The 7,014-nt window shown below is 34.9% G+C and overlaps 1 non-coding gene across 1 annotated transcript; it reads left to right on the forward strand.

Annotated features, from left to right (window-relative positions):
* Positions 1–5,828: 5,828 nt before the first annotated feature.
* On the forward strand, positions 5,829–5,900 carry TRNAN-GUU (transfer RNA asparagine (anticodon GUU)). Its single transcript has one exon. It is a non-coding gene; the product is annotated as a tRNA-Asn (tRNA).
* The last annotated feature ends 1,114 nt before the right edge of the window (positions 5,901–7,014 follow it).

Below are 7,014 nucleotides of genomic sequence, written 5' to 3' on the forward strand. Positions count from 1 at the left end.
GAACCTTCTAAAAGATTCTAGAAGACTTTAATCAATCTTAATTGCATTAGGAATGATAAATCATAATAGGCCATCCTCTAGATCGTTGGGCCGCATATAAAAATCAAACCGGGCCCAATTTAATAATTTGGCCATAACTTCCTCATTATTCATCGGAATTGGGCTTATAATTTATCGTTGGAAAGCTCTTTCGAACACAACCTAACTACACTATTATTGGACCCCTTGCATGGACTAAAGTAAACTGGATTGGCTATTTCCATAAAATAGGTTTTTAAAAACAGAGAGAAAGAAAAGAATTAAAAACTAACCGCAATACTAGACTTTCCATACTTTCACTTCATTCGATTATGATTTGACGTGAAAAGTACATATCACTAGGTTTGGTTTTGGAGAGACACAAATGGGTGTCTACAGAAGCCCCCACTGTGACTGAGTTTGGAGAAACACAAGTATTGAAAACAAAAGTCAAAGTATCGATAGGGACGGATAATGATTCAGAACGTTCTGCGAACCTAAATCATTCTTGTAATGCTGATACCTGCAAACTAACGTTAGTTTAAATTAATTTAAAGAGTTAAGAAACGCGTATCTTGCATGGTCAAGCACACGTCTCTGATAGCAACCGATTTGTTGCATTTGCTGTTGTGACAACTTTCCACAAGCTAGGGAATGCCATTGAAGATATCTTCTCATGAAATCACCTCTAGATGTTTGTGACAACCCTCCACAAGCTAGGGAACGTCGTCGATCAATGGTGCTACATCTCGAGCCTTTTCCTTGAATCATAGTAACAACCTTCCCAATCATAGCAAAAGTCGTCAAAGATCGTCTCATCACGAACCGCCCTTCTCAAATCTTGGTGACAACCTCCATAATCTTAGAAGATGTCATCGAAGACCGCCCATCTCGTGCTATCTTCTCAAATCTTTGGTGACAACGTCCACAATCTTAGCGAATGCTATCGAAGACTGCCCATCTCGTGTTGTCTTATCAAATGTTTGTGAAAACCTCCACAATCTTAGAGAATGCTGTCAAAGACCGCCCATCTCGTGCTATCTTCTCAAATCTTGGTGACAACCTCCACCTTCTTAGTGAATTTTGTCGAATATAACATCACTTGAAGTTATCCTAAGTTGTTGCGGTAATATTCCAAAGGGAACTACCGAATACCAACGCTTGTTGATTCTTAATGCTGCTTGAATTTTGCTGTTGTAGATACTTGCTGAAATTGTAGTTATGCCAATACGACGACGCATTTTTTATGTTTGAAAACCATTATGTCGGTGGTTTTTACTTCTTGTAAACCACTATGTCGGTTCCGTTGTATGAGCCAATATTTAGGCTCTTTAAGTTAAGTGAGACGATCTTTAATCAAGTCGCTCACTTAATGTGAATGTAATCGAGCCAATTACTAAATCATGTCAAATTTCTTAGAGGGGCTAATTGGCATACCAAGGACCCAGAAATTTCTATACTAGGTCCGCATAATCTTATATGGGGGACACGCATTGTATCGCCACACCAGCTAGAAAATGTGTCGCCGCACTTTACTTCTGTCGACAGGCGACAGATGTTGTCACCAGGAGACATCCTTGTCGTTTGGCGATTGAGTCGAGTCTAACCTATTTTTCCCTTGCTGCTGCTGTTCGTCGCTCGGTTTCGCTCCGAAATTTGAACTTGGTCGTTTCCTTTTAACCAAATCCGCTCAAATATTTTGTAAATTAAAGCTCTTCATCTCTAATTTAGTGATCCATGTAATTTTTCTCTAACTCCTCTCATCTTGGAAGAATTACATGTGTTATATTCGCGGTTTTTTTCCAAAAAATCCGGGAATGTCCTCGCCTGCTGGGATGCACCTACATTTATATTATTGACTATAGGACTTTGCTCATCTCTTTCTTTAGGGTTGTCCTAAGGCTTAAAGTTGCTTGACTCATTGTCTTGACATGACTCAAGGTATAAACTTGACTTAATGATGACTCACTTCGTGTGACTCGTGTGTGCATAGTGTTGACATAATGTGATAGCACGACAGGGCTCAATATTTATGGTCTTGGACGATTAATAATGATTTATCTTTAGAATTTTGCTACTTAATAGATCCACTTACTTTTATGATGTCAATGTTAATAACTACTATTGCAATTCTGGTTCTTTTTTGTAGTAATAATTATATGTCTCATGATCAAGGATATTTGAGATTTTTTGCGTATAGGAGTTTTTTCAATACTTTTATGCTGGGATTAGTTACTAGTTCGAATTTAATACAAATTTATGTTTTTTGGGAATTAGTTGGAATGTGCTCGTAACTATTAATAGGTTTTTGGTTCACACGCTCTATTGCCGCAAATGCTTGTCAAAAAGCGTTTGTGACTAATCGTGTAGGAGATTTTGGCTTATTATTAGGAATTTTTGGTTCTTATTGGATAACAGGCAGTTTTGAGTTTTGAGATTTGTTTGAAATATTAAAAAATTTAATTAATAATAATGAGGTGAACTCCTTATTTTGTATTTTATGTGCTTTCTTGTTATTTGCTGGTGTAGTTGCTAAATTGACCCAATTTCCCCTTCATGTATGGTTACCTTATGCTATGGTGGGGCCTACTCCTATTTCAGCTCTCATCCATGCTGCTACCATGGTCGCCACGGGAATTTTTTTTAGTTGCTCGACTGCTGCCTCTTTTCCTAATTCTACCTTCCATAATGTATGGAATTTCTTTTATAGGTATAATAACAGTACTACTAGGGGGAACCTTAGCTCTTGCTCAAAAAGACATTAAGATAAGTTTAGCTTATTCTACAATGTCTCAGTTGGGTTATATGATGTTAGCTCTAGGTATGGGTTCTTATCGAGCTACTTTATTTCATTTGATTACTCATGCTTATTCAAAAGCATTATTGTTTTTAGGATCTAGATCTCTTATTCATTCAATGGAAACTGTTGTTGGATATTCTCCGAATAAAAGTCAGAATATGGTTCTTATGGGGGGTTTAACAAAACATGTACCAATTACAAAAACCTCTTTTTTAATAGGTACACTTTCGCTTTGTGGTATTCCGCCTCTTGCTTGTTTTTGGTCCAAAGACGAAATTCTTAATGATAGTTGGATGTATTCACCAATTTTTGCAATAATAGATTATTTCTCAGCTGGATTAAGCGCTTTTTTTATGTTTAGAATTTATTTACTTAAGTTTGAAGGACATTTAATCGCTTTTTAAAAAAATTACAGTGGAAAAAAAACCAGTTCTTTTTATTCAATATCTTTATGGGGTCAAGAAGGATTGAAAAGCATTAATCAAAAATTTCTTTTATTAACCTTATTAACAATGAATAAGAAGGAAAGGGTTTCTTTTTTTTTTTCGAAAAAACCATACCAAAATAAAATTAATGGAAATTTAAGAAAAATGCGTCAATCTTTTATTACTGTTATTGATTTTGACAATAAGATTATTTCTACCTATCCTCATGAATACGATAATACTATATTATTTCCTCTAATTTTTTAACGTCTGTTTACTTTCTTCATTGGAATCATAGGAATTCCATTCAATCAAGAAGGAATTGCTTTGGATATATTAACTAAATGGTTAACCTCATCTATGAATCTTTTAGATTCAAATTCCAAAAATTCTGTTGACTCGTATGAATTTTTTATAAATGCAACTTTTTCCGTTAGTATAGCTTTATTTGGAATATTTATAGCCTTTTTGTTTTATAAACCCGCTTACTCATCATTAAAAAATTTTTACTTAATTAATTTATTTGATAAAAGAGGGCAAAAAAGAATTTTGGGGGACAAAATGATAAATATCATATATAATTGGTCCGCTAACCGTGGTTATATCGATGCTTTTTACGTAAAATTTTTAATTAAGGGTGTAAGAGGTTTGGCTGAACTAGTGTCATTTTTTTATAGACGAATAATTGATGGAATTCCGAATGGTTTTGGTGTTACAAGCTTTTTTGTAGGCGAGAGTATCAAATATGTAGGGGGCGGGCGAATCTCATCTTATTTTTTTGGTATTTTTTTATGTATCAATTTTATTTCTTTTTTTTTTGCAAATATTCAATTTTATTTTTAGTTTTATCATTACATAATCTAGTTTTTTTATCGATTACATCTATATAAAAAAAGTCCTTTGTCTAGAACTGTAATTCTATTAGCAAATTCATTGCTTAAGCTGTTTTTTTTTTGTTCGTTCGTATAAATCCAATAATTGTATAGTTCATCATCATATAAGAATTTTTCTGTTGTAGCCAAAGAAATCTTTCTTTTTATCATTTCCCAGAAAATGGATAAACTAGGTGGATATGTAAAAAAAATTCTTTGTTTTCCATCATTTTGACATGTATAAAAAAAATATTGTGACATTTCATTTCTTACCGCATTTTCAAACCGAGTGCTTTTTATATATCGCGTTGGACGATTCCAACGTTTATAGTCGAAAAGAAGAAAAAGAAGGGGTTTTTAAAACCAGAATAGGTTTTTATTTTCTTCTTTAAGTATTTCGAACTTTGAAATATCTTGATTCCCAGAATAAGAAGTTGGGCTATTTTTATAGCATGCTTCTTTTAAGTGCAAGTGAAATTCAACCTTTATTTTGTCCTTTCCATTCACTCGGATCTTTCCCATTTCATTCATTTTGATTGTGTCTGGATCCTTCTTTTCTTCCGAAAAAAGGGAAGGAGAAGGATCTTCTTCGGTGAATCCCTCTTCTTCCTTTTTAGTCTCCTTCGTTTCGGAAGTTTTTTCTATTTCTACATCTGTTTCTTCCTCACTTTCTTTCGTTGTTCAGTTTCTTAGTAAAAATAGTTGACGACATTCTTCCTAGAAAGTAGACACAGGTAATAAAGAAGAGAATACTAAAGATTCAAGCCATAGAATTTCTCAATTCTGACACAAGGTACTTATTAGATCTAATAGATTTATTTTGTTGTATCCAGACTAACACCAACCCAACCCATTTCATGAATAAAATGTGACCAATTAACCAACCAACAAAACTACTTGTTACAAATAGCATCTTGTTGTTGCATCGAAACATATAAACGTTGACTAATCGGGCTAACATTGAACTTGGTAAAAAGAAATAGTTGAATAATTGAAAAATGAGATTATTCAGGAATACACATTGAATGCTGAGATTACGCATTGAATTTCTGCTAGTCGATCCATAATCAAAAAAGTGTTTGTGATTGTTCCAGAAGAAATGAAACAAAAGATAGGGTTGAGCTAGGACAGTTATTGTATGAGGTCTACCCAATGCTAGATGCAAGGGCGTATAATAGATCGATATGAACATCATGAGTTGTCCCATAATAAAACCAGTTGTTGCTGATACCTTCTTCTCCTTCTTCCATAACCTGAGTTCGGAGAAGGAAGAGATAAGAGGGCCCTATGGAGAATGTGGTCAGAAATCCATAATAGAGTCCGACCACAACAACCGAATTGATTATCTTAATGCATAAGGATACTAGATTACCTAGTAGAAAAGATTGAAAAATCATCACAAACCTCCCTTTTTATTTTGTATTGCAATTTCTGGATTATTATATGATGATTTTTTAACTTTCCATATATAGGAAAGAGATAGACTAGAACCCACATCTCTTATGTTGATGACACCAATGGGATATTAAATGAATGGAATTGGGATATGGATGGAATATAATGAAATAGAGCCACTTTGAGGTTCCCTATAAATGAGGCATGGAAGGGAGCCATTACGAAGAAGTTCCGGGAGTTATAAAAGAAGCTTCAAGCTCATATTGGTCATGGTTTGAGAACGGGAATTGAACTCTATCAGATCCAGTCTCCCGTTGTTCCTCAGTAGCTTAGTGGTAGAGCGGTCGGTTGTTAACTGATTGGTCGTAGGTTCGAATCCTACTTAGGGAGATTGGATTCATTCTTCATTCATTAATTCAGAATGAGGGGGCTCGCTTTGACCGTTAAGAGTAGGTAAGTGAGTGACCATGTACATGACTCGTGTGTGCATTGTAATATGATTGTGCGACTCGAAAACGCAAAAAAGAAAAATTTTCCGTTATTTTTGTGGAGGGTACTGACTTTCTCCTGAAAAAGAAAGACGCGAAAAAAAAGAAGCAAAGTTTTTGCAGTTGAATGTTGAATGAGCTTAATCCAAGTATATGCGTTTGATGTTGTCTCTCAAGGTGCAAAGGTTAATTTATCCTAGGCTATCCTAGTTGACTCAATAATGAAAGTATGTAGGTAACTTAGGCACAGAGGCTAAGCACTTCATACTTCGTGATGCGATAACGTTTACATGTGATGAGTTATTTGATATGACAAGGCATGCTTCAACATCGTGTTAAGATTTAGTGACAAAGAGTTCCTAAGGGGAGTATATTTGGTCATGTATTTGTGATGTGTGTGATAGTGACAGTAAAGTTAGGCCGCAAGGGCTAAGTGTTTGGAAAAATATTATTTTGAGAAGAGCCAAAAGATGGTGACTCTTAGGCTAGGTAAGCTAATGATGTAAGGATCAACCTCCCAATTCTAGCTCTAAATGAAAAGGGATGAGCATTGGAAATTCCTAGATATAATCAATTATGAACGTAAATATGAATGCATTTTTATTATGGTCGCACCTCGATGTGAGGTTGCCTACATATCTGTTAGGAATCATGTCGAACGTAGCTCTAGCCGAGCCTCGCACAAGAGTGTGTATACCTCAAAAGGTCTTTTTAAGGGTTGTAACGTGGTTAGGCTAAAGGTTGAAGAAGAAGGGGATAAAAGGCTCAAGACCCTAGATAATCCCCCAAGGTGTGCAACCTTGCTTTTGAATCTTTATATTTTTATGCTTGAGGCTTTTAACTCTTTTTTTTTTTAGCTCTCTCTTTTGCTTTAAAATTTATTTTATTTTTATAAGTGTGGGCTATCTTGATCATGCGGTCTATCACTCACTTGACATTCATGTTTCTTAGACACGGTACCGAGCACTCGATAAGAAACGCAATCCAAGACGTGTTCTTATCAAAGATATTTTCAT

The sequence above is a fragment of the Chenopodium album genome, chromosome 9, assembly GCF_948465745.1.
Source record: "Chenopodium album chromosome 9, dcCheAlbu1.1, whole genome shotgun sequence".
Classification (NCBI taxonomy): domain Eukaryota; kingdom Viridiplantae; phylum Streptophyta; class Magnoliopsida; order Caryophyllales; family Amaranthaceae; genus Chenopodium; species Chenopodium album.